Genomic DNA, 19201 nt, shown 5'->3' on the forward strand with positions numbered 1-19201 from the left:
TTTTGTATAAGCATCTTTCCAGGGGGCCACTTCCATTGACGAGTGGGTACCTTGCGCGACCATGGGGGTCTAGAAAAGCACCCTAAACAAATCCATCTGTATGTTCAGAGGAGTTTACTTCTTGACTTTTTAAATATCTTATCCCACCCGGTGAAGGGGTAACTGCCACTGGGCAGTATCTGCGACAAAGAAAATGCGAGAAAAGGGGTAATTTTCGCGGGTAGGAGCGGAACACGCATACAGTGTCAAAAACGCCCAAAATGAGAAAAGCCCCCTAAATCACAATGGCCTACAACCCGAATATAGTTGCAATTTTCACGAACTGCGACGTTAAAGCCGTCAGGTTTCGAATCTCCCAGCATTAACTGTACAAACCATAGGAAAGGGGTATATTTAGCAGGGCCCAGCAAGGATTTTTTTTTCTGTTCGGGGTGCTGAACGATGGTGGGCCTAAATTTGAAACGCAAAAAAAAGAAACACAGTTCCACTACAAAAGTTTTCACTACAAAATGGAGGTCGGAATGGTCCCAAGAAATTTGAACCCCCGCCCCCCCCCAAAAAAAAAATCCGGTTTCACTCCAAATAGAAGGTCATTTGGGTTACGCATCTTTCAGAATACATGGGGGTACTCCTATGAGAATAATACACACAGCACCCCAAAGAGCATATAGGGAGAATCATGAATGAGGGGGATGAGTGGGATTAGAAGTCGGTATCTGATGTGGTGGAAGGGCCAGTTAAAAGAAGGGAAAGGTGATAAAGGCAATAGGGGAAAATGAATGGTTTGCTGAGCCATGGACCTATGGGTCCGTCGCTTGACCCTCAGAAGTGAGTGCGGAGGTGATAATTGCAATTAGAAAGATATGGATTGGTGTGATGAAAGAGTTGCGTCAGAAAGTGTTACTCCATGGTAGATGGAAGAGGAATGCCGATGTGGTGGGCAGTAAGTGTGTAATGGTTAATTTTATTTAGGTCAAAGGGGATGGAACGAGCTATGGTACGCAGTGGCGTAACTACGGGGGGCATGGGGGCAAGAGCCCGCCACCCCCCCCCCATCGGCTGACCCCCCAAAAAAACGGGAAACGGAAAAAAAGAGGGAGAAAGGAAGAGAAGCGTTGTGGGAAAGATAAAATTATTATTCATTATAATGGTATATCACATTATAATCATTCATTTATATTACATAGGAAACATTTATTCTCTTCACTTTATGAAACGTAATTTGCTCAGGGCCTATGTCTCCATAGTTTCTGGTGCTCGCATTGACTGTCTAGCGAAATATATAACCCTGTTGTACGAAAACCTCCCGTTTTCAAGTCAATATACACCAAATATATTACTGTTTTATGGAGTGACATATGCTTCTTTTTCATGACTACTTAAAGTGATTGCCCCATGTGAAGGTCTTATAAATAACATTTCCAGTCCGTGATTACGCTCGCATCAGTGGATTGGGGACATAAGTCTGCTCTCCTGAATTCCTAAAATCAATCCTAAAAATGTCCCTTTTTCTGATCTGAATATCAAAAGTTTTCAGCTCGCGGTTCGCGCTCGTATCATTCGGTTAGTGAAATACGTAAGGTCTTAGTGAATTCTTACAAACAAGCCTTAGAATGCCCTTCTTCAGATCTGAATTTTCTAGATTTTTAGCTCGCGCTTCGCGCTCGCAATATTTAATTAGTGAGATGCGTATGTTATTCATGATTACAATGACTACAAGTGCTACATATGTGTTTAAATGTAATTCTAACAAATTCAGCAAGCGCTTAGCACTCGCTCTAGATGACTATGGTGAGATATGTATATTTTTAAGGAATTCCTGAAAATATAGTCCTAAGATCTCCCTGTTTGGGGTCAATATATACAAAAATTTGCACCCCCGACCTCCCGGTTTTCAGACGATTTCTCTACCAGCTAACACACCGGTGAGACTATGGTGAGATATGTATACTCCCTTGATTCCCTTAAAAAAAATCCTGTTTTGGTCAATAGTAGACTTGTTAAATGCAAAAAAGGGGGTGAACGCTGCATTTTTTATCATTTTTTATCATCATCATCATTATTATTATTAATGTTCTGCAGTTTGTAATAATGCTCTAGCACAGTAAAGGCTATAACCCAACAGGAGTATGCCTAGGATACCCTTGCCCCTTTTGGTTTTACATGTATGTTTTCAAAAATAGTTTATTGTCTTTAGAACTCTTAAAAGATTACTGTTGTTTGTACTGATATATCGGAATAGATTTAGGATGTAGAAGAGATGTGGTACATTGAAGAACAGTCACACATAAGATGTAAACTACTCAAACCCCTTAATTGATTTAAGTTTGAATATTTTGGAAGATTTTCCGGGGGCGGGTGTGCTGCGTTTCTCCATACATGCCATAGACAGCACCTCTGGAATTCCGGCAGATGTGACAAAGCGAAAAGAACGAAACGTTACTAAAATAACCTTCATATTGTAGTGCAATTCTTTTTGTTTATTTGCTTATTAAATTTCTTGATGTAAATTTGAAAAGCAATAAAAAATCAATGTAATATTTTGGTCCCAAGAAATTCAACAAACAAATAAACAAAAAGGATTGCACTGCAAAATGAAGGTTATTTTGGTGTCACATCTGCCGGAATTCCAGGGAGTGTTGTCTATGGAGAATAATACACGCAGCACACCTCTCCAGAAAATCTTGCGGATGCTTCAGCCCCCGCTTCCCAATGCCAGGGCCTCCTCTATATAATGTAGATGCTGCCCTAAATAAGTGCCCTTTTCCAGATGAGGGCTTCATTTAGAGTTTTTAGACGATATTTTAAATATATATTGTCAAAACAAAATAAAGGGTCGGGCAACTTCGACAGGCCACCGTCATGTACACGAACTAATTTTATGCGATATAAAACAATACCTTCTATGTTTGTTTGTTTTTCCAGAGGAAAACGTAAAGAGGCTTTACTGTGTGTAGTAGTAATGCATCTTTCCTCCGATTGTGCTCTAAACATATTTAAATTTAACATAGAGTGGAATCAATAAAGGGGTTTGAGTATTTCAAAGCTTACGTGTGACTGTTCTTCAATGTACCACATCTCTTCTACTCGTCAATTGTAGAGTATTTTCTCCTCAATCTATTCCACGATATCAATACAAACAAAAGTAATCTTTTAAGAGTTCTAAAGACAATAAACTATTTTTGAATACATAAAGCCAAAACTGGAACGGGTATCCTAGGCATGATCCTGTTCGGTTATAACCTTTATTGTGCTAGAGCACTATTACAATTAATTCGGAGGGCTCCCGTGGGTGTAGGCTTAAATAAAAAAAAATGATAATTTTCTTCAGGAAACATGTTAACTGATGTCTCATACATATGTCTTTTCCAAGTCGATAATACCAGTCAAACTGGTTTTGTAAAGTAGCGGGAGTGCCGCGGGTAAGGCAGTTTTGCCACTTCGGGGTCTCCAAATGATATGTATTTTAATAAAGTCAAAATATGGATTGAGATGGTGTGCATTCGTCACGATTCATGTGCCAGAGCTTCATTAAAGCAGTAACCTGCAAACCAATGTCTCCTGTAACGTTTCAAAGAGAAGCAAATTAGAAACAAATAAAACAAATGGTGTTTTACCGATACCGAAATGCATTTTGCCCGTATATACCATAAATTACGGTGTGCAGAAACACCAACAAAAGCGATAGGAGAAGCCGATGAAAGCTATTGTGTTGAGATTGTGTTATCTCTAATGACATACATGTACCATTGATCGCCTTATCGTCCGATTCGTGAGTGTGACTGTGACATAGAGGTTGTTTTGGTCTCGTTTTAGCACAATATCACGTCATAAATTTCGACATATTTGCCCTCTTTTTAAGCAAATTAAGACACTAATACAGTCATGAAGCATATCGATGTTTTCGCTAATATATTCTCTTTCATGTAGAATGTTGACATTGTTTATTAACTGCTGTTATTTATGAAGCAGTTCAGGATTCATGAAAAAATACTCTGTTTTAAATTATAATTTGCATAATTTATGCAAATTAGGTAATAATAAACAAGGATATCTCAATCATTTTATGACAATATTGTTCCCTTTCTTACCCTAAGTATTTATTTCCAATTTTAGGGCAGTTCTGATTAAATATATATTCTTAAATACTTGTTTTCACTATATCGACATAATACTTGCTTATTTGCATAGATACAGCGTGTCTCTTTGGATGATTCTTTTTCTTTTGACTCACGGAACATTTGTGCCAAGTGGGACATTTGTACTAAAAAATGCAGCGTTCAACCTCTTAACGAGTCTACTTCAATATATACAAAAATTTCAGCCCGTGCTTCGCGCTTGCATCATTTGGTTAGTGGAATACGCATGGTTTCGTAAATTCCTACAAACAAGCCTTAAAATGCCCCTATTCAGGTCTGATTTGTCCTAGATTTTTAGCTCGCGCTTCGCACTCGCAATATTCGGTTAGTGAGACGCGTATGTTATTCATGATAACAATGACTACAAGTGCTACATATGTCTTTAAATGTAATTCTAACAAATTCAGCAAGCGCTTAGCACTCGCTCTAGGTGACTGGTGAGATATGTATATTTTAAAGGGATTCCTAAAAATATAGTCCAAAGATCTCCCTGTTTGAGGTCAATATGTACAAAATTTGCACTAGCGCTTCGCTCTCGCATTGTTTAGCGAGACAGGTACGTATCATGATTTTTGAAAATCGATTATAATGTCCCTTTTTAGGTCTGAATATTCAACATTTTCAAATCGCGCTTCGCGCTCGCATTGTTTGATTAATGAGATGTGTATTTTATTCACGATTACAATGACAACAAGTGCTTCCTTAAAGTGTCTCCATTAAAATAGTATACCTCTCAATTGAGCGCTCTTCGCGGGCTCACAAATTTTGCTGGTGCACCGCCACCCTACCGTGACCCACCGTGACGGTACGCCACTGGTGGTGCGTATAGAAGCGTTGTGGCCTAGTGGATTAGTCTTCTGACTTTGAAACAGAGGGGACGTGTGTTTGAATCCAGGGCCATGGTATAATTTCCTTCAGCAAGAAATTTATCCCTATTGTGCTGCACTGAACCCAGGTGAGGTGAGTGGCTACCGGGTAGGAAGAAATTCCTTGAATGCTTGAGCGCCTATAGGCAGCCCAGCTAAATCCGGGTTAATAATAATAGCAGGGCCCGCTGGGAGAACAGTTTTCAGAACTGAAGAGGTTAACCTGGGAAAAATATACTTATATTATTATTATTATTACTATTATCATCATAGGGGTGTGAAGTTATTCAAAAATGCAATTAAAAATTGTGGAGTTGAGGGTCCAAGATAATTCGGAGAATGGTGGAAGTGGATGAGATGCACTTTGTGGCAAGGAGAGTAGGATGGATAAACAGTATTCATTCAGGATGCAAGAGGAATGTCGGGCTGACTAGGGAAGAAGCAGAATGGCTGGGCGATGAAGAAGGGAGGTAGACCAGAGGCGGTTACACTTCGTAATTCCGACGATTCGTTGTTCCGAAGGTTCGTTATTCCGAAGGTTCGTAATTCCGAAACACGTAAATTGCCTATGCCTCGATGTTCGTTAATCCGGAAACGGAAAAGGGTTCGTTGTTCCGAAGGTTCGTTAATCCGAAAACGAAATAAGGTTCGTTGTTTCGAAGGTTCGTTAGTCCGCAAACGAAATAAGGTTCGTTATTTCGAAGGTTCGATAATCTGAAAACGAAATAAGGTCCGTTGTTCCGAAGATAAGGATAATCCGAAAACAAAATAAGGTTCTTTATTCCGAAGGTTCGTTAATCTGAAGAATGAAATACTTTGTGGCGTAGCCGGGAAAATCGGAATTGTAAGCGTGGTGGAGAGGGGGGGGACACTATTGCTGTTCAATTGTTATGACGATGGGGATGCAACAAGAAGGGCGGCGGGGCAAAGTAAATTAATTAGGTAGGGTGATTTCTGATTTTGGTAATATATATTTAGGCTTTATTTTTCGCAAGAGGGTGTATTTAAAATTCAATGCTGATGTTGTAAAACTCGTTTTTTGGTCAACTGTCAATAGGGCATCATTGGAAGGTGTTGCGAGCGTGAATCGCAAGCTCAAACTTTTGTAAATTTCGATGAGAAATTAAAACATTCTGAGCTTTTCCAATCATTATAATGATGCGCATCTAACTGGAGAATTAACACAAGCGAGAAGTGCAAGCTGAAATATACTGACCAGAAAATGTTCAGGACTGCGTTCAGTGTTTCATGCATAGGATAAATCGAATAATGCCAGTGCGAAGCGCGATCTAAAGAGATATGCCAGTCTGAAAACTGGACCTTTTAAGCCTTATTATAACCGGAAACGGTATGAGTACCTTACTAAACAATAAATGATAATAATAACCAAAATACTTGGGATTTTCTAATCTAAAATATGTACCCTAAAGGGTATTTCATTTCATTTTCGAAAAAAAAATCCCATTTTGGAAAAACAGTATTTCGTTCCTACGGGAATTATTATAATTATTATTTGGGAGGTGCAATTAAGAGCCTCCTGCCCCATCCGCTTTCACCGCCCCTGAATTATCGTTATATGCGTTCGCAGAATTCTCTCAAGGGATTTTAGTTCGCGTTTTTCTCTCATTGCTAGACCTGCAAATTTATTTCAGTTTCCATCTTATTTATCTGGCTTAAAAGTAAATAAATGCACATGATACCAAGCCACAAGGACCAAACTGAACATTTTACGACATAAGTACAACTTAAAATACAGACTACAGAACATCAAACAAATAAAATATAAATGCATGTAACGAGAAAACTACTAATGACCTATTAACGAATACAAGAATTAGGGCAGAAAGAAGTTATAAAATCAAATATTGATAGGGGCGCGTTGATGCATTTTGAAATTGTGTTATCAAAGTTCAAAATGTCTACTAAAATATCAGTTTTTGATTAAAGGTTTACCATTTATAAACCTATTTTAAAAATCGCTCTGCGCGAGGAGTGGGAGTTGATTGTTTGGACCAGAATAGGGGTGATAAGGACCCCTTTTTGGGCTGTTTTTTTACATTTTAGGATTAATAAACCTTCGGATTAACGAACTTCATTTCGTTTTTGGACTAACGAACCTTTGAATTACGAACCTTCGGAATTTCGAACCTTTGGAATAACGAACCTTCGGAATAACGAAGCGTCGAAATTACGAATGTATGCGATCAGAGGCAATGGCTATAATGTCCCAGTGATGAGTTTGTATGAAGGAGCCAAAACAAAGAGTTAAAGTGGGTTCTGCGTTGTCTTAGGAGTTCGAGGTGAAGGTGGGTGTGCACCAATGATCTACAGTGCGTATCAATTTTGAAAAAGTCCTGGGAAGTAAAATAAATACACAAAATGGGTGCATTTTTTTCACATATATTCTTGGGTTTGGATCTCATCTATCAAATAAAAGTAAAACATTTAGACAGAATATTACACTTGAATGAGCAGTGTACATTTTTGTAAAGCTCGCAGAAATTCGTTTGCGCAGAAATGCTCATTTTCACACTGTGTCAAGGAAAAGGGAGAAAACAAACTAACCGTGAGGTAGATTTCTCTTACATTAATTTTGCATTTTAGCAATTTGAAATAAAACAGATATATTTGAATATTTTTAACAACTTTGCCACCCAGATTAACATTTTAATCCTAGATAATTTATTTATTTATATCATTTCCAGGCAAGAAAACATGACAGCTATAGAAACATTACAAAAGAAATTTAAGATTGAGCACCAGCCAATGACTGGGGATTACCTAAAAGAATTGAAAATTCTGTCGAAAGGTTCTACACATTTGCTGGTGTCTACATTGAATAACACAAAATAGCAATAAATTCAAAACATGTAATTGTACTACTTCTGTATAAATCAACCTTCATCGTAATATGAAGAGATAAACAAAAAACAAGTAAGTCTCGATGAGTGTGGTGCACTGTGAGGCCTCTGTGACAGCTGCTAGAGAATCAAGGTACACAATTATAATGGATAACTAGTTGTTCTGTTTCGGTCATGAAAAGGGTTGAAACGGAATTCAATTCTGTGGTTCTGGGTTTTTTTAACGCGAATCCCAAAAAGCAAATCGCAATTTACACGCTTTCCATTCTGTGATTTTGTTTTCACATCGCAACCATCAAAATTGATGTCGACTCTCTTCATTTTTTTTATTTGAATAATATTTTATTTTCTTCCTCTTTCAAATCAATAAGTTTACAATCACAATTCATACAAATAAAGATTCTTTGCATGTATACAATCAATAAACAATCAAATAAATAAATAAATAAATAAATATATCAATATCACTCCTGCATGTCTAGGGTAGACGAATTAACTATTACCCGAATTCAGATGCTTCTTACCAAATATCCCTTCTGGACGATGGCGATATTAGTCCTAATCCTGGGCCTGATGTTGGTTGCGGCAGCTGTGATACAGTGCCAAAGACTATTACCTATACCAGGGAACAGTTGTATGATGTCGCTCATCATGATATTTGCCACCAGCGTCTATCTCCTGTACTGTGGAAGAAGCTTACTACCCTTGGAATCTCGCACAAGAAGAGAATAAAACGTAGTAAGAGATCATGGATTAAAAGGAGGAATAAGATCTTGCGTTCATTTTTATCCACTTTCCCTGATGATAAATCTCCTAATAAAAACTTTCCATTGACCTGCATTTCATCTGGTGAGGCAGACTTTAGTCTTGTATGTAATAAAGGTCTGAAGAAAGGAAATCAGACTCTCATTGGCCTTTGGAATGCACGTTCTTTGAGCAATAAAACAGTGTGCACATGTGATCTAATCCTGGATAAGAAACTTGACGTGCTAGTTGTTACAGAGTCTTGGCTCACAGGATATTTCATTTCATTTATTTCAGGGATAACATTGTTATAGCTGACTTAAAGTCAACGCTGTTCTGGGAATCCAAGGAAGCGGATCACGTAAAGGAAGTTACAGAGCATAGATATCTGCTCCTTCAGACAAGACATTTTGAATTCATTAGTCAGTTCTTTTTTATCGGTTTGTCCTACAGCATCTGTTAACGTGTATGATATGAAATTGTTGGATCTCCTCAGTAAGCATGCTCTTGTTAAAAGCAAGGTCATTACAATCAAGCCCAAAGCTCCATTGTATAATGAAGAAATCAAGGAAGCGAAGAGGTGCAGACGTCGTACTGTGCGACTGATGCTGAAATCTGGAGTTTGTATTCATAAACAGCTTTACAAGCAGGTATGTGACTCTTACTACGATGTACCGGTGTGTTGGCTCCGTTGGTAGAGCGTCCGTCTAACAACCGGGAGGTCGGGGGTTCAAACCCGGCCGCGTCAGACCAAAAGACGTTAAAAGATGGGAGTTGCTGCTACCCGTTTGGCGTTAAACAATTAAAGGGATAGAGCCTCATCGATCTGGGGCTGACGGTGGCTGCCGGGCCCACGATCAATTGGGCAAAGCAAATTTTCGGAGTATATCATGTCTATTTCGAACAATAAATTATGGATTTTCATTTTTTTCCAACTCTTTGAGGCTAAGTCAAGCTACATCAAAGGTGAGATCGCAGGATCAGATTTAAAGCAGCTGTTCCAGATCGTGAATAAATTGTCTTAACCTCTGCAGTCCACCACATTTCCTGATCATGACTCTGATGAGGACCTTGCCAAAAGATTTAGGGAGTTCTTCTAGAATAAGGTCGCGTCTATCATTTCTTCATTCAACGTCCCTTTTTCTGATGATCTACATGTATTACTGCCTTCTCAGACTGGGATTTCACGTGACTCCAACCTCTCAGAATTTGACCTTATTTCTGAAATGCAGGTTAAGCCACTTCAAGTCACTTCCTTCGAAATCTTGTAGCTTGGATTCCCTCCCAACTTGGCTAGTGAAGGCATGCCTCGACGAACTCTTGCCCAATACCCCCTCCCCCTCATCTCTCTCCCCAGACACTCACACTGTAAGCTCACTTCAACCAGGTCCATGCTTCAACTCACCACCATCCGCTGCTCCACCCCCCCCCCCCCCCTCTTCCTCGTCACAAAACTCACAAATCCACCTACACATGTACACCCACACAGGATGCATCCTGCTCTGGTACAACTACATGTATTTGAACAAATAAACAAAACAAAACCGAAACAAAATGAAGCAACCAATACATCCATAGTATTAAGAAAGGTGTGCATTGATTTGTTCCCATTTCCTTAAGTGCACCCCAGCTTCCCCTTTTTAAACGCCATTTGATATTCCGTATCTCTATACTCTTTAACCAAATGTGCCACTTTCTGTACGGTTGGCAATATTCCCTGCTTGAAGTAAAAAATAATATACTTAATTAAGAATATAATACAGTTTATCAAAGCTACTCCTGTAGTATATCCCATGAAAATTGTTTTCCAATTGTCACTGCCAAGTTCATTCGGTTGAAAATTTTTAATCATCTCTTCCCATAATCGCTTAACTTCAGGACAATAAAAAATAAATGTTGGTAGGACTCAACTTCTTTTTTACAAAAGGAACACAAATTATTTGTCTCAAAACCAAATTTAAAGAGTTCCCTTTTCGTGTACACAGCCCCTTGCAATTGTTTGTATTGAAATTATCTGAGTTTATTGCATAGCATTGCACATTTCAGCCTCAGAAATACTTCTTTCAGTTCCCCCATTCCCAAATCATATTCGGATTGCCCATCTGTAACATGAAATACATAATCAATTTGAAAAGTTTCAGTGAAGTTGTCATGTATTCGTCTAGATTTTATATCACATAGTTTCTTAACATGCCCACATATCATATCTATTTATTTATTTATTATTCGGCACTTCAAACATATTTAAGATTTACAAAGCAATATCAAACGTTACATAAAAATTATACAGGTACGTGCAATATTTGATAGCAGTTTGTCCAGTGCATCAGTTGGTGGCAAGGGAAGAGTCCCTCCGCCCAACCAACCGATGCACTGGAAATACTGGTAAAATTTGCATGAAAATAATCGAATCAAAAAATGAATACGGATTATCAAATTGAAAATGATTGCACTAAATGTAGATGTCCGATTTCAAGTTATATTCAAAGGGGTCCAAGAATAAGGTAATTAGTGTATAGGTAAATAAATGTAACTGAAATTTAGGAATATATCATAATAACCAAAATGAAGGTAATTATTAATGTATATACATTTGTAACATCTTTATATTGGAACTGAACGTTGATAATTAGGGCACTAAAATACTGAAAATTAAAGGATGAATATACTGTGACAATGTAATGACCATGACTCTTCAAACAGAGTATACAGTGCGTATAAAAAAAAAATTGGACAGATTTGAAAAGTCTAAAATTTTTGTTTCAAATTATGATGTCTATATTTTGGTGTTAATAGGTGCTCTTAGGTCTTATCTTTCAAATGCTATTTAAAAAAAAATTGTTTTGTTCATGCTTGAGCGAACACGTAATGTTTTTGTCTGGGGTTAAAAAGGAGGCTTGCGCCAAAATGGCATAAAATTAAATTATGATGATCGGACTTCTTGCTAATTAGCAGACTTATCTTTTTCATTATCTTTGCCATAATTTTCAAATCATGCGGTCAAAATTCATTTTCAGATCTATTGATTTACTTGAATTGTTCTGTTGTTGTTTCTTTTTTCAATATGCTATTTGTTAGCTTTGATATTCCGTCTTCAAGCTAAAACAATTTTCAACCGAAGTATGGGAGAGCGTGGATTTTTTTTCAAATCCTTTCATTGTGTGCTACAAAGGTTATGGTCCCTTTTAAACAGTGCCACACAGATGGGCGGGGCTCTGGATGCCCCCCTCTCAATTAAAAAAAAATCATGACCAAGAAAAAAGTGCACAGGAAATAAAAGGGAAGATAGAAAGTTATATATGATATGATTTTCTGAATATTATGTCAAAATCTATCACAAAATTTGATATAATAAAAAAGTGGAAATATTTGCGTGCTCGCTCACAACTATTTAATACATTTTAGCCGACCTGCCATATCTAGCTCCTTCAAAATTGACTCAATACACCATTGTCATTGAAAGACATGGATCCCTTCCTGTGTTTCCTGTCAAGCGATTTAACGTGCCACAGGTCAAAGGATCAATGACCCCTTAAAAAACACATTCATGTCTTTTAAAGGTAAATAACATAATTTGTTTCATATAATAAATGGATTTGAATAATCACAAGTTTTTCCAATTAATAATGCAAATCTTCTTGCTTGGGTTGACAAAAAGATTTCATTTTCTCAGTTACTCATGAAGGAAAAGTAAAAGGTAATAGAAGTTTAAATGAAAAAAAAAATAATCCAAGTAATAATTCAAATAAATAAATAAATTTGTAAATAGAATTTGTTAGCATAATTTGAAAATTGTGGCACAAATAATGAAAAGGTCCAGAGGAACTCTCCTGATTAGCAAGAAGTCTGATCATCATATTACTCATATTCTGCAATTCTGGCGCAAGCCTCTTTTTGAACCCCCAACAAAAACGTCCCGTGTTCGCTCAAGCATGAACAAAATACATTTTTTTAAATTGCATTTTAAAGATAAGACCTTAGAGCACCTATTGGCACCAAAATATAGACATCATAATTTGAAACAAAAATTTATAGACTTTTCAAATCTGTCCCGTTTTTTTTTATACGCACTGTAGATGACGATGGCAAGAAAGCATAAGAAAACATAACAGTGATTAAATAACATAATTATTATAGATACATTTATATGAAATCTTCCTTAATAAGTGCAAAATATAACTGAACTAAACATAGACTTGGATTTATTGATTTGAAAAATGTCTTCATCAGATTTACATGCAATACTAACTAAAAGGGGCATGAGAAGAGATTTGAGATTTAAGACTGTTTTCCAATTGTCATAGCTTACCAGTATAACGTCATTACGTAATCCAACAGGCAATCCGTCCCAAAGAATAGGAAATAAAAATAAGGCCGTATTAGCGAGTCGCTTTGTGCGAGCTCTAAGATGCCGAAACGGAGGTCATCCAGACGCCTTGCAACCACATGGATGTTATCTCGAACATCGTCACAAGAAGTGAGACGGAGAGGGGACTTTACTACAAAGGTTATGATGATGTAGGCACGACGAGACTTAAGACTTTGCCAGTTAAGCAATTGAAGTCGATTTTGGTGAGACATTTGTTGCCTTTGTTGCTTCAGAATGAGACGGGTTGCACGGCGTTGGATGCTTTCTTACCTATCTGACAAACAGTTATTGTAAGGATTCCAGGCAGGTAAACCATACTCGAGTATCGGGAGGACCAATGATTTGTACAGAGCAAAAATGGCAGAGGGTGACAGACCAGACGAGAGAGAGGTAAGTAAACCCAGTACCCTGTTTGCACGGGAGATGACATAAGTTACATGACTATCCCAGGAAAGTTTGTGATTCAGTACTATCCCGAGATACTTCATTTCACTCACTACTTCGATTGAGTCTACATTCACAAGGTAAGAAGGAACACCAACATCTTTCCTCATTAATCCTGCTATTCGCATTACTTTAGTTTTCTTAGCATTAAGTTCCATTCTGTTTTCTAAACACCATTTCGATATTCTGTTCAAGTCACATCGGAGAGCATGGCAGTCATCAGCACTTCTTATTGGACGATATATTAATGTGTCATCTGCAAATAGAGCACAATTGGATGACACATAGTCCGGGATGTCATTGATGAAGAGATTGAAAAACAGGGGGCCCACTATGCTTCCCTGGGTCACCCCTGAAGGCACACTGCCCCATTTAGAGAAGGTACCTCTAAAGATGACACGCTGTTGACGACCACACAAAAACGATTTGAACCAGTGCTACAGAGTACCACATATGTTGTACTGCAGAGATAATTTGTTGAGAAGGATATCATGTGGTATTTTATCGAAAGCTCGTGAAAAATCAAGGGAGATCACATCTACCGGACAAGAAGAAGGACCTTCTAGACAATGCATCTATTCATTAGTAAGATGCAGAACTTGAGTTACACATGACTTTCCTCTCTGAAAACCATGTTGCACACTGGTGATTGGACAAGAACTATTACAGTGACTCTGAATGGCTGTCGCAACAAGAGATTCCATGATCTTGCTGGCTAATGATGTCAATGCAACCGGGCGGTAATTTGATGGACAACTTTTATCTCCGGATTTGAAGACAGGAGTGATATCACCAGATTTCCAAGAAGATGGAACTTTACCCAAGGCTAGTGATGTACTGAATATACGTTGCAGGGTGTGGCATGACACAATGGCAGTTTCCGTCAAGAGCACAGCTGATAAGCCATCAGGACCAGGAGCTTTATTTGTCTGGAGAGAAACTAATTTCTGGTAAATATCGGTAACAGAGATGTCGAAAGATTGAAGTGATGTGATGGGAAAGTCACACTTTGGAGGTTCATGAGGAACTATGCTCGGCTCTGTGAATGACTTCTGGAAGAAACAAAGGAAATGACTCGCAATATCAGCAGGATTGCTAACAACGTGATTTTCGACGACGATGACAGGAGGGGGTAAACTTCTCTTACGTTCTTTCACGAAGGCAAAGAATCGCTTACGGTTGTCAGGAAGCAGGAATAGATTATTAACATATTGCCAGTAAGCTGCCTTGGTTTCATATTTCACAAGGTTTCGCGCTTCTTTGAAGAGGCACCAGTCAGCAAGTAAGTTGGACCGTTGAGCTCTAACAAACAGTTTACGTTTCTTGCAGATCATATGCTTTATTTCCTTAGAGATCCATGGCTTATATTTCCTGGTTCTCATTCGAGATCTGGGAATAGCATCTTTAGAAGCAGCTTCAAAGATGTCTAAAAATCCCTCCCACGAGGCATTTACATCTTCGGGATCGATGAAGAGGTTCCATGGTACAAGCTGCAACAGTCGATTCATATGTTCAAAGTCAGCTTTCGGAATTTTGAGAAACTCACGAAGCACCGACTTAGGAGCGAACGATTTATGGGAAATATTCTTAAATACAATTCCATGATGATCACTAGGAACTGGGTTGGGACAGACAGATGCCTCCACGAAGAGGTTAGAACGATTGGTGAACACATGATCGATCAGGGTACCAGATGAAGGGCCGTCCTTTGAAGGACGGGTAATAGCACTGACAAGCTGACACAGTTCCATGGTGTTGCATATGGAGAGAAGCTGAGATGAATCGTTGGAGGAATTATCAAACAGGTCAACTTTGAGATCTCCTGTGAGGATAATACTATCGTAATTGATTGGGATCCTCTGGATGTTGTCAATATGGTTTTGAAGTACCTCCCAGTATTGGGCGTTAGAGTTTGGAGGACGGTATAAAGATAACAGTAGCCACTTTTTATGCCGGAGAAGAAATTCAATGCTTAACAACTCCAGGTCAGGGTGTTCCAGGTTTTCCAATCTCCTAGGATAAAGGCTGGCATCAATGGCAGTCAATACCCCTCCACCAGTCTTGTCCAGTCTATCCTTACGAAATAGAACATTATTAGATGGAAACCCAAGTTCAACATCCTCGCAAGCAGGATTCAGCCAGCTTTCAACAATGCATATTATTTCTGAATGGTCAGTAGCCAAGTGCGCTAATAAATTTGGCATTTTATGTCGAAGGGAATGTGCATTAAACACCATTTGGATGATCATGAAAATTTTCGACATGATTAGCAGTAGAGTTTTGACGAGTAGATGGACCAGGATTTGTAGCTATATCTCCAGACTGAAGAAGCAGTCGGAAAGTTGCAGAGGAGTTGGCATAATAACAGGTAAACCACTATGCTTGTTTCTGGTAGGAATATACCTCACTGAAGAAGATAATTCATAGCATGAAGGTAATATCGGGTAGAATTCCTGATGAACCAGAATAGTAAGGATTAGGGTTATTAAGCCACAGAACTCCATTGTTGTCCAGATAAGACACACTGCCTACTAATCCAGATATACAAAAGAGGGTCCAAGAGCTTAATTCCTCAGGTGAGTGAACTTAAACATGTTAACAGATTGAAGAAGCTCACATGGAATTGAAGATATGGGACCACAGTCTTCACAAAACAAACTGACTCGGTGATTGCTTCCCTTTAGTTTTAGCTACAATCAGCCATCTATCTATCTACTTACAGACAAAAATGTCACTTCGAAGATCACCACTTGATCTTGAATACTTGAATATTCAATAACATTAAAGAAGGATTCAGATGTCTCTTGAAGAGGATGTTGGCTTTCCAGTTACTATCACAAGTTGATCAAGGAATTGAATTTCAAAGTTGTCTGCATCCATTTCCATAAAATCACGTTGTATCCACTCTTCTGTTATTGCTGAAAATATCATTTGAATTTTGAGCAAGTTTTCAGATGAAAATTTCAGATTATACCAGTATGAAACTGGTCTTAATTGACCTCCATCTATTATATCCGAGCGCATACTACGTAATTCCGAAGCTTCGTAGTTCCGAAGGTTCGCATTTCCGAAGGTCATGAAGGTTCGTAATTTCGAAGTTTCGTAATTCCGAAGGTTCGTCAATCCGAAAAGAAATAAGGTTCGTTATTCCAAAGGTTCGTCAATCCGAAAACGAAATAAGGTTCGTATTCCGAAGGTTGTTAATCCGAAAACGAAATAAGGTTCGTAATTCCGAAGGTTCGTTAATCCGAAAACGAAATGTCTTTCGTAATTTCGAAGGTTCGTCAATCCGAAAACGAAATAAAATTGGTTAATCCGAAAATTAGATAAGGTTCGTATTTCCGAAAATGAAAATAATTCATTTTGGTAACAAAAACGATGTTGTCATTACAAGATTATCCGATATTATGCAGAAAGTAATCTTTTAAGGACTGCATTTATGATTCATGAATAGAATATATATCTCACAAACTAAATAATGAGAGCGAGAACCGCAAGCTTAAAATTTGTGATATTCCAACCTGAAAACTGGACAATTTATACTTTTTTGTAACCAGAAATATAATTAGTTCCTCAATAAACAATACTTGATGCGAGCGAGAAACGTGAGCCAATTTTTTCCGGTTTTCCAACCTGAAAACTGGACATTATAAGCATTCTTGTAAAAAAATAATAATAGCTTGGAGAACAGTTTTCAGAACTGAAGTGGCTTCCCTGGGTAAATAATATCTATATCAATATCATCATTAGGCCTATTATCATTCTAGGCCTACATGAAATTTCCAAAAGTTTGAGCACGTGATTCGCTCGCAACATCTCACAAGGATGCCCTTTTAACAGTAATTGACCAAAAAGGCGAATTTTACATCTTCAGATTTGATTTTTCCCCCAAACCGCTTGCTCGCTACGCTCGCAGAAATGAGACGTAAATATATAACTTATCAATCAGTGATCACTTAAAAATTTTGCTCAATTTAATTACTACAAAACACACAATACACAGATAATAATCTCATGGTGAAAATATCTGTTTGCACCAAATTGCCCCTATTGGCCCCTTTTTGGCTTTGCCCCCCCCCCCCAAAAAAAAGGAAAATACGTTCCGCCGCCACTGGCTGAAACACGCATCGTCTTCATGACTAACTGCAAAAAGTTCTTAAAATGTCCTCTTTAGATCAAGTCAAAGCTTATATATTTCAAATTTCTGTTCGCGCTTCTTACTCGCAGTTATTATCTAAATTTAGTTACATAGACATCTCGTTTTGAAGATCACAAATATATTGCCCATCATATTAAAAAATATATAGCCCGCGCTCGCATTATTTAAAAAGGGTTTATCATGTTATTACATATTTACTATATTTTATAAGTATAAAGCTAATTATTGACTGTTAGGTCTACCCTTTCAAAGAAACAAAAAAAAATCAACTTTAAGCTGCCGATCGAGGAAAATATGGCTGAAAAATATTGCCCCCTTCCTTATTTGACGAGAGTTGGATCCGCCGGGAGGGAGGCAGGGGTCACTTGCACCCAAAAAATGAAATAAAAAACTGGGAAATGAATATTTTCCAAAATGGAACAGTTACTTTTTCAAAAATAAATATGCCGATTTTCATGTTTTTTCGAAATGAGATACTCTTTTTAAAGTATGCAAGTTAAATTTTAAGGCTGGAATATTGCAAATTTTCAGCTTGCGCTTCGCACTCTCATTAGACTGGTGAAATATGCATCCTAAAGAGGTCACTGAATGCTTTCTTTGACAGGTTCCTTTTCTGCTCATTATGTTTAAGCTCGCGTTTTTACACTCGTGTTTATTCTTTAGTTAGATGCACATCTTTTTAATGACAGCAGAAATCTGCTCGGATTTTTAAAAACTTATTTTCATTTTTATTGAAATACCCTAAAGTCTTAGCTTGTGATTCACGCTCGCAACCCCTCGCAATAATGCCATTGTAAGAATAATTGACCCCCCCCCCCAAAAAAAAAACGATTTACAACTTCACCGTTGAATTCGTTTTTCCAAGCCGCTCGCTCATAATACTCTCTCCCGAAAAATAAAGCCTAAATATACATTTTGCCATAATAAGAAGTCACTTCAAAAAGTTTTTCTCTGCTTAATCACTATCAAACACACAATGACTTCACGCAGATGATAAACTTAAGGTGAAAATATCACCAAAGTGCCCATTTTGACGTATGAGTTTCATTTTTTGACTTTACCCCTGTTACACCCACAAATGTAATAATCGCCCACAAATGTAATAACACCCACAAATGTAATAACACTTTACCCACAAATGTAATAACGCCCACAAATGTAATAACACTTTACCCACAAATGTAATAATTTCGCCCACAAATGTAATAATTCAATTTACCCACAAATGTAATAATTTTTGATCGCCCACAAATGTAATAATGACTTTACCCACAAATGTAATAAATTTGAAGGGATTTTTGACGAATCCTTTCTAAACTAAAATCCCATAGGAATGCATTCATATAGCACAAAAGTGCAAAGTCTTTCTTGGGGATAAGTCCAAAGTCTTTTTTCCAGACCCGGTTGTTTAAAAAACTAGTACTAGTATATAAGTCCTTTTTTCCAGACCCAGTTAATTCAAAAATTATAATATCAGTTCAAAGTCTTTTTTCCAGACCCAGTTGTTTAAAAAAAATTATTGTGTAAGTCCAAATTCTTTTTTTCCAGACCAGGTTGATTAAAAATTATAATATCAGTCCAAAGTCTTTTTTCCAGACCCAGTTAATTCAAAAATTATA

The sequence above is a fragment of the Lytechinus variegatus genome, chromosome 6 (assembly GCF_018143015.1).
Source record: "Lytechinus variegatus isolate NC3 chromosome 6, Lvar_3.0, whole genome shotgun sequence".
NCBI lineage: Eukaryota > Metazoa > Echinodermata > Echinoidea > Temnopleuroida > Toxopneustidae > Lytechinus > Lytechinus variegatus.